The sequence below is a fragment of the Puma concolor genome, chromosome C2 (genome assembly GCF_028749965.1).
Source record: "Puma concolor isolate L17-30 chromosome C2, mPumCon1.1.hap2, whole genome shotgun sequence".
Classification (NCBI taxonomy): domain Eukaryota; kingdom Metazoa; phylum Chordata; class Mammalia; order Carnivora; family Felidae; genus Puma; species Puma concolor.
In genome coordinates this window covers 136,113,987-136,127,720 of record NC_141675.1, presented here as the reverse complement: position 1 = coordinate 136,127,720, position 13,734 = coordinate 136,113,987, and the positions used below count along the sequence as shown (strand labels likewise).

Below are 13,734 nucleotides of genomic sequence, written 5' to 3'. Positions count from 1 at the left end.
AGGTACTTCATTTCATAAATCAACCTTCCTTACCTTTTCTAACAGTCTGAAACTGTTATGAAGAATGGAATGAGTTATAATATCATACTTTCTAGTATTCATAACTTAATTTTAAAAAGTCATTTAGCAGAAAAAATATGAATTAAATATTACTAATATTAAAGATAATGCTAAATTTATCATGAATTATGTCTAAATAAGTGTTATATTTAAAGAAAGAATATGATTTCTTTTTAAAAAAAATTTTAGGTTTATTTATTTCGAGACAGAGAGTGTGCACAAGTGGGGTATGGACAGAGAGAGAGGAGAGAGAAAATCCCAAGCAGGTTCCATCCACACTGTCAGTGCAGAGCCCAATGTGGGGGCTCAAACTCATGAATCGTGAGATTGTGATCTGAGCCAAAACAGAGTAGGACGCTTAACTGACTGAGCCACTCAGACACCCTGTAAAGACAGAAGATGGTTTCTGAACATCCTATATAGTTGTTCTTAAATCTTAAACATCCCATAACTTAACTCTTGGCCTTTCAAAAGACCCAGGTAATCTTCCTTACCTTAGTATTTTTGCTTGTACATTTATTTTTGGTGCTCATTTGAACTCCTTCATACCTGTAATTGATTCTGGAGGGCTTGGGGGAGAATTACACTTAAAATAATATTGCTTAGGGAAAAATCACAACTTTATAAAACTGATTCCATAATTTCCTTCTCTTTCTTTTATGGAGAAATCCAGAAAGAAGTTCCCACAAAGCTGCAAATTTGATGAGTTGTTAAACTGATGACTCATCAAATTAATAAAGTCAGAAAACTTCTGGGTGATAATTGAAGTACAGAGAACAAAGACTCTATATGCAACATCCCTATAGCTGTATCTGATTTTTTGCTCTGGATCCAATCAGGAAAATATGGTACTCTTGGGAAATCTACTTTATCTACAGACTTGTAAAATTCCATTGGGTAAATTTTTATTCCAAAGAAACTAAGACAGTGTATACATTGGCTAAGCCAAGAGCACTGCTTGGGGAATTTAACTATTTTGCTCAGACTATCACTGGCCATCTGTTATTGAAGAGAGGTCTTTAGAACTTGAATTATCTAGGCAGGCTAACACTGTTGATAGAATAACTTGGCTAAATACTATGTTTTCCATGTCCATTGTCAATTTGTTAGACATACTGTATCAGGAATGAAAAACAGGTTTTTTTTTTTTTTTTTTTTAATTTCTTGGTATTGATACTGCATGTTTGTAAACTTATTCAGTCACAGCAGAAAATCCTTGTTTCAAATGTGTGTGTGTGAAGATCTTGCTGTGATGGCTGAAGTTCATTTTTTTTAATAAAGCATGATTTATTTGTTCAAAAAAATGTTTTAATCACTCAGAGTTTATGGCTTCATTTGGCCCAATAATACACCTCTGAGGATCCCACATGGATCTTTCCAAAAATTACCAGACATGTAAATTTGAAGTGTTACAGGCCCTTCCATGACCCCTTAGGTCCTGCCAGTGGGTCTAAAGAGAAAAATGAGAGCGTTTCTACGTGGATCTTCCCACAGTGGCTCTGTTTCTCTGGGCTGCAGTGCTGATGCAAATGACTGGGGCATTTCAGCACAGGAGCCTCTGCACAATGCCATCACATGATTGCACAGCACGAGTTCTCTTTCTGGGCCATTTTATAGAAGGCTTAAGGCTGTTCCCAGCACTTGGGATTTGGACACCAGGTCACCCAGCTTCTCCCTTTGCTCTAACAGAGACTCCATCGTGTTGTGCAGCCTGATTTTGGTCTCATCCAGCTCCATCCTGTACCTTAGTCATGGGGTTAGTTTCTCAGCAGTTCTTGTATCTACTGGGGCTGCCATCTAAGGGCTGCTTAGTGGATGGTAGCAAGAGATCCGACTGGCCACTCTAGATTGTCTACCTGCTTGGAGAATTCTTCTAGTACCTTCTCTAGAAAGGTAAGAGCCATGCAGGGCGGCAATTCACTATCTGCAATGACCACTCCTGCAAGACTGTGGTTTCACACGTAGACATGGCACAGATATTCTTGTTCTTGGACAGAAGCTCTGCTGCCTTATGCTGAGTGCTCCACAGCCCGTTGATCTGTGAGGATCATGACTTTCTGATCACTGGACCTCTGGAAGAAGCTGAAGGAGCACACGTCGTATGTGGCTTTGAGCAGCACCACCTTGGGCTTGCCTTTGTACAGGACACTAAGGCTGTACAGCTTCATGGTGCAGTGTCCCCCATCCCTGCCCCAGAGCCATGGGACCAGCGCCCCCGGGGACTGCCTCAGGCTGCTGATGGGTCTGACCTATTGAAAACACCACCTGAAAAATGATTTATCAAGTAATTTAAGAAAATAAACATTTGGCACAGTTTGCTCTGAACTTTAAAATGCCTCAATATTAAGCATTTTGGAGTAGATATACTTTTTTATTGTATAATTTGCTCTGTGAAGATCTGAAACTTCTAGCTCTTTTCCGTGTGATGAAAAGCATTTAAAAAAATTTCCCACAATAAAGTAATGTTAATGGTGAATGTTAGGTTAGGTAAACAACTTTTCTTTGTGAAAATCAAAAGAAGAAGTAACAGGTTATCAAAGATAAAATTTAAAATTATTGTATTATCTTCATCAACAAATCCTTGATAAAGAGTTAATTATAATGATATAAAACACTTGTTTTTAACACTTAACATGGACCAAGAAAGGAATTTAAATGTCTCATCTACATAAAGTCATTTTATCCTTGTAAAAACTATATTATTATAAATAAGTCAGGAAAAAAATATTATTTTAATGATTTTCCTACTTCTAATAGGACAGAGTGAGCATACATGGGGACAGCAGGCAACCAGATGCTCCATAGAAATGGGTATTTTGCCTCATTTTTCTGATTATATGCCAACATCTATCAGAGTGCTCAGGATAATAGTATTTGTGAGAAAATTAATCTGAATAAATGAATGAAAAGAACAAAAATAGAAGCATTTTAAATATTACATTGTGACTATGCTTGAAAATACTGCTCATGTCATTTTATTTGCTGAAATGATTCTGTATAACTGCAAAGCCGCCATTGCCCACATACCTCAGGATTTTCCATATGCAGGGGCTGTCCTCCCACAGTTAGCAAGAGGCAGCAGTAAGGGGAATAAATAGGAATATGAGGGTGGATGATGACATTCCATGACAAATGAGTCTGATGGTCTCATTTGTTATCATATCCAGTCATTGAACATGTGCCAATTCTTGCTCCTCAATGAAATTTTCTTTTCTTCCTAAATTCTGATAATGGGTTTTATGCAGAATTGTATAAAATGATTCACCTAAATAGGAAAGTTTACAGCAATTTGAGTCAACATGCCAATGGAAGAAACGACACAGGTGCTTTGATCTTTTTCTTCCTTAAAAAATATCTAAAGATTTTAATGTCATTTAAAAAGTTTTAAAGGGCATTTTTTAATGTGAAAATGCACTTTCAGTATTAAGACTTCATATTTGTATGTAAATTTAAGCTCAGAGATAAATTTACAAAACTTGAATTGTTATTTGATCAAAAGGGTTTTGAAAATTAAGCTGATATAGTTCCAATATCCCTCTTCCTTTTTTTTTTTTTTAAATATGGAATGCTTCACAAATTTGGTGTCATCCTTGCACAGAACTCATGCTAATCTTCTCTGCATTTCAATTTTAGTGTATGTGCTGCCAAAGCATGCACTCTATCATCCTTCCGTGACAATACGTTCTTTTGTTTCTTTGAGATTTAATCTCATGGTGCCTGTTTGGAAACATAATATGGAAAGAAGTCTAATGAACTTATGGAACATGTTGGTTTTGGACAGGTAAAAGAATGAAATGGTCTGAAGGGCTTGTTATAAATGCATATGATAAATTAGTCTGCCAGATTTAATAACATGCTTTATCCCTTTCAATTAAAGCTACTATGTGCAGATTCAAGTACCTTTAACGTTTATTTATTTTTGAGACAGAGAGAGACAGAGCATGAATAGGGGATGGTCAGAGAGAGGGAGACACAGAATCCGAAACAGGCTCTAGGCTCTGAGCTCTCAGCACAGAGCCCGACGCGGGGCTCGAACTCACAGACCACGAGATCATGACCTGAGCCGAAGTCGGCCGCTTAACTGATTGAGCCACCCAGGCGCCCCTCAAGTACCTTTAAAGACTGAATGTTATGTGGATAGATGGAAAAATGATACTATCATTGGATTCCATTCTCAGTAATATTTCGTATTTTTTCAAAAGCTAAAGCTTAACTATATTTTTAATTATAAGTTATTTTTAAGGTTTAAAACAGTGAATTTGTGGCAAAACATGTCAAATTAACCTTTAAAAAATGGAAAATATTTTATATATAAGGATACCGTTTCTTCTTCCCAATTCTATTAATTAAAAAAAAAACTTAAATTGTTGTTCTAAAACACCAATGAGCTATTTGATTTTCATCTTGGAAAAAAATGAATGTATATAGATGGCACACATTCTTTTACTCGGTTGCATATTGAAAAAAAAAAGATGAGAAAAATTAGTTCAACTTTGATCTCAATTTAGCAGTAAATATCAATGCAGCTTTCCCAGATGTCTGTAGTTTCAATTTTTAACTACTAACATAAGAAACTGAAGTCTTATTTTATGTAATTGGCTTTCCCATGAAAACTGTAGCTACAATTGAGGAGTTTTGCCTTTATACTTGATTCAGTAACAGCAACAAAAAACGATACTGCCCTAGGAAATGACACACAAGAATCATTTACATACGGGGCCTCATCTAACTTCAAGATTATTCTGTATGTGAAGTCTGCAGTAGGATTGACTCCACAGACTCTTTATTAGCCTACTTTTATCATCACACTTTTATGCCTTTAATAAGATGTTAGGTATTCTTTCTCCTTTTTTATTTTTTTTTTATTTTTTTATTTTATTTTTTTTTTCAACGTTTATTTATTTTTGGGACAGAGAGAGACAGAGCATGAACGGGGCAGGGGCAGAGAGAGAGGGAGACACAGAATCGGAAACAGGCTCCAGGCTCCGAGCCATCAGCCCAGAGCCCGACGCGGGGCTCGAACTCACGGAGCGCGAGATCGTGACCTGGCTGAAGTCGGACGCTTAACCGACTGCGCCACCCAGGCGCCCCTCTCCTTTTTTAAAGTTTGTTTATTTATTTATTTATTTATCTTTGAGAGAGAGAAAGAGAGAGAGAGAAAATGAGAGCACAGGAGGGTCAGAGAGAGAGGGAGAGAGAGAATCCCAAGCAGGCTCCATACTCTCAGGCTCACAAACCATAAGATCATGACCTGAGTTGAAATCAAGAGTCGGATGCTTAATCGACTGAGCCACCCAGGCACCCCTGTTCTTTTCTCCTTAAGTGAAACATATTTTACTTGATAAAGACATGTAGAAAAGTACATGTGTATGTGTGTGTGTGTGTGTGTGTGTGTGTGTGTGTGTCTGTCTATGTTGACTGATCTTTCCATAATGTGCTGTTTTACATGTTGATGGCATTGTGCTGTTATAAACTGAGCCTCACATTCATGAGAGCAGAGGGTACAGCCAATGTTGATGACATCTGTCAAATTGTTATTATGGAGAATTTCCTGTTGAGTCATTGCATTATGGGTCAGAGGGGAGGTGGAGCAAGGCAGAAGCATGTGAATAGAAATACACTTGGGATATAAATCAAAGAAGAGAGTACTTCATTTTAGGTGTGACCTACAAATCTATGAAATAAGTATAATCTTCATTCTAAAGAAAAGGAAACTAAAGTTCAGGAAGATGAAGTTATTCATTTAGAGTTCTAATGTAATATCGGAAGCAGGATTTTACGTCTCAACGTCCGATTCTATTGAAATTAACCAAACATGCAGAAAAATTTAAAAACAGACACAAAACCAACAACAAAACCCTCCTTCATGTTGGCATTGCTTCTCTATCCTAGACACGTTTTCCATTTTTTCTTGATGGATGTCAAGCAACAGGTTTTATTCCTGATATTTGTTGTCAATATAAACTCCTCCTCAAACCACTGTTCAAAATTTAAAACTATACTAATTAGCAACAGCTTGAAACATACCACAATTTGGAATTATAGAAAGGGAAGGGGATCATAGTTTGACAAACAACAATTAAAGAAAAACCATCTGGAAGAGATAAAAGTGCTGAGGAGATGATCCAATAAATGTTTCTCAATAATTTTATATGCATAAACATCCAGGAGATAGGAAGATGAATATAGATATTGTAAAATAATTATTTTAGATATCCATTCTCTGGTTCTCTTAAAGCTAGACTCTTCCTTATACTTTTATAAGGAAAATACATAATCATAAACTATAGTCAGATATAAACTTCAATATCTCTGCTAAAAAGAAGTATGTTAATTAAGAAAAATATAACAAAGTCATTTCAGAAAACATGTATTTGATGGTAATAGCTTAAGAATTTAACATGCTTATGTGTGTTCCCTTGTCACTTCACTCTACAGCATGACGGCACAGAAAGGGTCTGGAGGCTTGCCACTGGAGAAAGGAAAGGTGGCAAACCTATAAATTACTCTTAATTATCAAAAATAGAATGCATAAAGTGACTTTCACACTCTTGAGTATAAAACACATCAAAAGTTACCATTAGACATCCTCTTGCAGCTATAATTCACTCACTTGATTTTGCAGAGTTCTCAGTGTGCCTGATTTCCTTGGTCTACCTGTTTCTCTCTCCCTGCCACTCATTATCCCTATTATTCCTCTCCCATTGACTCTTCAGTTGGCACATTTCCATACTCCCCATTATGCTTACAAATAATCTCATTAAAAGAGTACAGCTCACCAAAGAGCACCTGTTACATCAAGGGTAGAACTGACATTAGACTCACTTCACCATGAGCAGTATTCAAGTGTTTTACTGGAAATATACCCTCACATCTGGTTGCTACTCAGTGGTTAAGTACATAGCCACATTATTGAGATCAATTATTACCTGCCTGAGCTAGAAAACAGTTTACAACATGATGAGAGGGTGAAAAGAATAGTGCTCAGTGAAGCGATCATTGACTGAAATATCAAGTACCTCTTGTGTCAAAGTGCTAACAACGTATAATCTAACAGCAATAGTGTTTCAAGATCATACCCCATTACCTAGGGGTATTTATTCAGCATAATATCAAAGACATGTGTAATCTTTGTGACTACAGAGACCATAAAGGCCCAGTTAGCAGCATAACCAAGAAATTAAAAGACGATAAATAGTCCATGATTAAATTTTCATTTCCCATTCTTGATTCTGTTTACTATTCCATTTTGATCGATTTTTTTTCCCTCACACTTTTGAGTATCAGAGGAAACTGGATACACTTGTAAAATGATGGTTTTAGTTTGAAATGAAGAACACACCCACCAAAAATCTTGGTTGAACTACAGCTAAATATCAAAGAAAAGGACACACACACCTCCTCACTCAAGTACCTCCTGCCAAGAGAACCAGGGCTTCCCTCCTGCTTACATAACAGGCCGGCAAGTCATGCACACGCACTTCTGAAGAGTGGCTGGTAGTGAAGGGAAAGCAGCAGGGGCAGAGGGGCTGGTGCGGAGGATTCTTGGTAGAACGTGAACTGTACAAAAGGGTCAAGAGAGCAGCTGTTAGCCCAACACAGGACCAAATTAGTGGCATGGGATATGCCTTTACAGGACTGAGTTGGTGGCAGAAGGCAGAATGCAAGTTCTGGCAAACTAATTTTATTTTTGTTTGCATAGTACATTTGTAAAATTGCATAAAAGTAAATTTTATTTCACAGTTTTTAAAATTTTTACATTTTATTTTACAGAGAGTTGCCTGCTTTCTATATTGAATTTGGTTTCCTTGCTCAAGAACAGAATACACCTCTTGATTAAACCTTTACTTTCAAAGCCAAGGTAACCTTTTTCACAGTCTGAATGTCACTTGAGCCTTAAAATACAATGATTTTCCTTTCCAGAAGAAACAGTGACATAGTGGTGAAACTATTCCAGCACTTAAATATGCTACAAAAGCCAACATACTAAACCAAACTAGCAATCCCTTTCTCAATCACTTAAGTGGAGAGATAAATGATTCTTTTTCACAAACACATCTGCTTATCTTAAGGGAGTCTAGAAATTAGATCACTACCTTAAGCAACATTTAAGAGCATTCCTATGTCTCATGAATCAGGAAATGTTAACTTATAGGCATCTTCTTTACTGTAAATCAGAGCACATTATTTTCAAGGGAAATTTGTGAAGTATAGTTCTAAAACTTATTTGTAAAAATAATGTGAAGGTGAATCAGCAACTAAATATAAGTGAGTTTTAAAAGAAGATTAAGTCCTTTAGTTTCTGTGATCCATGAATAATTTTTAAATCAAAATTTCTTATAATATTTAAATAATATATAATGCATTAAAAATAATGCTTTACTGGGGTGGCTCAGTCAGTTAAGCACCCGACTTCAGCTCAGATCATGATCTCATGGTTTGTGAGGTCAAGCTCCGTGTTGGGCTCTGCTGACAGCTTGGAGCCTGGAACCTGCTTTGGATTCTGTGTCTCCCTCTCTCTCTGCCCCTTCCCTATTCATGCTCTGTCTCTCAGAAGTAAACATTGAAAAAAAAAATTTTTTAATTAATGCATATACTACATCTACATATACTACTATAATACTAGTATATAATCATATACTACATCTAAATAGAATCATATGTACTTTACAGACACAGCAAAATATTCAACATGAGAAAATAATATTTTGATGAAAAACAATGATGCTCTCCTTTCTGTATCCAAAATTTTCTAACTTTGGATAAGGGATATTTTTATAATACCAATAGAAGTTCGAGTGTATTAATTAGTGACACTAACAATACTACTGGGTAGTTGTGTTTACCATTCCCTCCAAATATTGTTAGGATTTTCTCTAGTAATTACTTAGGAAACTGCAATACTTCTGAGCATATTTATATTCCAGAAGACTTCCTAACTTTCTCCTCTGAGAAAGCTCAGAATATGATAGGAAATTTCAGATATAATAAACAAATAGTAGAGCAAATCTTAATGAACATAAACATTCATTGTGACCAATGTCCTCCAAAATTCTAATTTAAAATAATCCTGGAAACTGGCGAGGATGCAGAGAAAGGGGAACCCTCTTTCACTGCTGGTGACATTGCAAACTGGTGCAGCCACTCTGGAGAACTGAATGGAGGTTCCTCAAAAAAAAAGAACTGTCCTATGATCCAGCAATTGCACCACTAGGTATTTACTCAAAGTCTACAAAAATACAGATTTGAAGGGGTACATGTATTCAATGTTTATAGCAACATTATCAACAGTAGCCAAACTATGGAGAGAGCCCAAATATCCATCGACTGATGAATGGATAAAAATACATATATGTGTGTGTGTGTGTATATGATATATACACATACACAATGGAATATCACTCAGACATCAAAAGAATGAAATCTTGGCATTTGCAATGATGTGGATGGAGCCAGAATGTATTTTGCTAAGCAAAATAAGTCAATCAGAGAAAGACAAATACCATATGATTTCACTCATATGTGGAATTTAAGAAACAAAGAGATGAACATTTGGGAAGGTGAGAAAAATGAGAAGAGAGGGAAAAACAAACCACAAGAGACTCTTAACAAAAGAGAACAAACGAGAGTTGATAGAGGGTGGTGGGTACGAAGATGGGCTAGATGGGTGATGGGTATTAAGGAGGGCACTTGTTGTGATGAGCACTGGGTATTCTATATAAGTGATGAATTACTGAATTCTACTCTTGAAACCAATAATCCACTGTATATTAACTAAAATTTAAATAAACAAAAAAAATGGAAATTGAATTGGGAAACAGAGACTTTTTCTTCTTTTAAATCATTGCTTACATTTTAAAATTCATATTAACAGAATAATGAAGGTTTGGTTACTTCTTTTTTTTTATTAAATTTTTTTTAACGTTTATTTATTTTCGAGACAGGGAGAGACAGAGCATGAACAGGGGAGGGTCAGAGAGAAGGAGACACAGAATATGAAGCAGGCTCCAAGCTCTGAGCTGTCAGCACAGAGCCCGACGTGGGGCTAGAACTCACGGACCGCAAGATCATGACCTGAGCCGAAGTCGGCTGCCTAACCGACTGAGCCACCCAGGCGCCCCAAGGTTTGGTTACTTCTAAGTCACTGTAGTTATTTTATCCAAATTATATATCATACCTGTAGCTATTTCTACAATAGCAAATAATTAAAAAAATAAAATTATATTTTTCTGGACACTAAGTTAATAATCCCACAAAGTATTAGAATCAAGAGTATGGTAGGTCCCAGAAGTATTAAGTAATAACCCATCATGAGCACAATTACAAAGCAGGGTGGCAAGCATGTGCTACTGTGGTTTGTGTACCTCTCCACTGTACCTGGTGGGGTGGGCTAGTAAAACCTGAAATGCAGCCTATGCGCTGGCCTGGCATGAAGCTGTGCCTTTTTCTTTAAATAGTAGTGGCCTTTGCTTCTCCAGGCCGAGTCTCTGGCTATCCCAGGAGCAGCAGTGAACTTTTTGTACCAGAGGTAACATACAAGGTCAGACTAGCCCTGAAAGCAGGGGGGGTGGGGGGATGGGGAGGGTGATAATAGAAGAAAATCGAGATACACCATCATTTCAACATTCAACCACCATCAAAGTGGTTAATAACAAGTATATGTGTGCTTGAATGTGTGTGTGTGTGTGTGTATTTAACATACTTTTATACAGATATATTGTGTGATTTCTTTTTTTGTAATGTTTATTTATTTATTTTTGACAGAGACAGAGACAGAGAGAGAGAGAGAGAGAGAGAGAGAGAGCAAGCAGGGGAGGGGCAAAGAAAGGGAGACACGGAATCCAAAACAGCCTCCAGGCTCTGAGCTGTCAGCACAGAGCCCAATGCAGGGCTCAAACCCATGAACCGTGAGATCATGACTTGAGCTGAAGTTGGGCACTTAAAGGACTGAGCCACCCAGGCGCCCCTATTGTGTGATTTCTTACTAGAATATAATTTCCTTGAGTTCAGGGAATATATCTGAATTATAATGGTAGCCTTTACAAGTCTGAGCTCAGATTTCAAAAAACAATAACTATATACATATATGAATCATATCTGTAAACAAATATATTTTAGAATATGCATAACATATTTTCATAATACTGTTATAAACACATGATCTTTAATCTGTACACAAAAATCCAAATCCTTAGAATGACAGCAATTATTATTTTGTTTGAATCTTGTTTGACATCTATGCAATATATACGTACATAGTGACCTGATTATTTAAAACTTTGTTTGAATTCTTAGCTATTACATTAGGTAACAATGTTATCAGTGTTGATTATGCTTAAATAATACAAAATATCTTTAAAAAGAGAGAAATTTTGGGGTGCCTGGGTGGCTCAGTTGGTTCAGCATCTGACTTTGGCTCAGGTCATGATCTCACAGTTTGTGACTTGGAGCCAGCGTCGGGCTAGGTGCTGGTAGCTCGGAGCCTAGAGCCTGCTTTGGATTCTGTATTTGCCTCTCTCTCTGCTCCTCCCCCCCCACCTCTCTCTCTCTCTCTCTCTCTCTCTCTCTCTCTCTCAAAAATAAATAAACATTAAAAAAAGTTTTTTAAAAAAAGGGAGTGGAGCACATGGGTGGCTCAGTTTAGGCATCCAACGTCCACTCAGGTCATCATCTCACCGTTTGTGGTTCAAGCCCCACATCTGGCTCTGTGCTGATAGTATGATCCAGATTCTGTGTCTCCTTATTTCTCTGCCCCGTCTCCCGCTCACATTCTGTCTGTCTCTCTCAAAAATAAACATTTAAAAAAATTTTTTTAAAGAGAGAAGCATTAAAATATGGTTAGAATAAAAACATAGTTTGAAATAGACAAATCATATCCCATTTCTTAAATGATGTTTGATTTTTATACATTTCTTTCAGATTATATTAGCCAACAGTGATTGCATATTGCCAATAAAAAAAAAGAATTTAAATTAACCTTATCATCCCTATTCCAACTCACTCTTTGTTAGCATCTTGGGTTCAGTTTTTCTTTATTTTAATTTATTTCAAGTTTTTATTTAAATTCTAATTTATTAAATTCTAACATATAGTGTAATATTGGTTTCAAGAGTAGAATTTAGTGATTTATCACTTACATACAACACCCAGTGTTCATCCCAACAAGTGTTCTCAATACCCTTCACCCATTTAGCCCATCCCCCACCAACCTCCCCTCCATTAACCCTGTTAGTTCTTTATAGTTAGGAGTATCTTATACTTTGCTTCTCTTTTTTTCCCCCTTCTCATATGTTCTGTTTTGCTGCTTAAATTCCACATATGAGAGAAATTATATAGTATTTGTCTTTTTCTGACTCACTTATTTCACTTAGCATGATACATTCTTGCTCCATCCACGTCATTGCAGATGGCAAGATTCTTTGATTGACGAGTAATACTCCATTGTAAATATATACCACAATTTCTTTATCCATTCATCAGTTGATGGACATGTGGGCTCCTTCCATAATTTGGCTATTGTTGATAGTGTTGCTATAAACATTGGGGTATATTTGCCCCTTTGAATCAGTATTTTTTAATCCTTTAGATAAATACCTAGTAACGCAATGCTGGGTCATAAGGTAGTTCTATTTTTACCTTTTTGAGGAAACTCCATATTGTTTTCCACAGTGGCTGCACCAGTTTGCATTCCCACCAACAGTGAAAGAGGGTTTCCCTTTCTCCACATCCTTTCCAACATGTGTTATTTCCTGAGTTGTTCATTTTAGCCATTCTGACAGGTGTGAAGTGGTGGTATCTCATTGTGGTTTTGATTTGTGGTTCCCTGATGATGAGTGATGCTGAGCATCTTTTCATGTATCTATTAGCCATCTGGTTTTTTTAAATTAATTTATTTATTTTTGAGATGATAGGGAGGTGCACAGAGAGAGAGACAGAGGACCTGAAGCGGGCTCTGCACTGACAGCAACCAGCCCAATGTGGGGTTCAAACTCACAAACCAGGAGATCACGACCTGAGCTGAAGTCGGACGCTTAACTGAGCCACCCAGGCTTCCCAGTAGTCATCTGTATATCTTTTTGGAGTCACCTGTTCATGTCTTCTGCCCATTGTTCAACTGGATTATTTACTTTTTTGGGTGTTGAGTTTGATACATTCTTCATAGGTTTTAGATATTAACCCTTTATCTGATATGTCATTTGGAAAGATCTCCTCCAATTCTGTAGGTTGTCTTTTAGTTTTGTTGATTGCTTCCTTTGCTGTGCAAAAGCGTTCTATCTTGATGAAATTCCAACAGTTCATTTTTGCTTCTGTTTCCCTTGCCTCCAGAGACCTGTGTAGTAAGAGGTTGCTATGACCAAGGTCAATGAGGTTGCTGACTTTGTACTCATCTAGAATTTTGATGGTTTCCTGTCTTACATTTAGGTCTGTCATCCATTTTGAATTCATTTTCGTGTATGGTGCAAGAAAGTTGTCCACATTTATTCTTCTGCATGTTGCTGTCCAGTTTTCCCAAAACCATTTGTTGAAGAGACTTTTTTCCATTGGATAATGTTACCTGCTTTGCCAAAGATTAGTTCCACATAGTAGTGGGTACATTTCTGGGTTTTCTAGTCTGTTGATTCATGTGACTATTTTTATGCCAGTATTGATCACTGTCTTGATCACTACAGTTTT

At 36.8% G+C, this 13,734-nt stretch overlaps 1 non-coding gene and 1 pseudogene across 1 annotated transcript; both read right to left on the bottom strand.

Annotated features, from left to right (window-relative positions):
• Positions 1–1,631: 1,631 nt before the first annotated feature.
• LOC112850281 (synaptobrevin homolog YKT6 pseudogene) lies at positions 1,632–2,228 on the bottom strand (annotated as a pseudogene).
• A 1,386-nt stretch (positions 2,229–3,614) lies between these two features.
• On the bottom strand, positions 3,615–3,717 carry LOC112850552 (U6 spliceosomal RNA). Its single transcript, XR_015240567.1, has one exon. It is a non-coding gene; the product is annotated as a U6 spliceosomal RNA (small nuclear RNA).
• Positions 3,718–13,734: the final 10,017 nt, after the last annotated feature.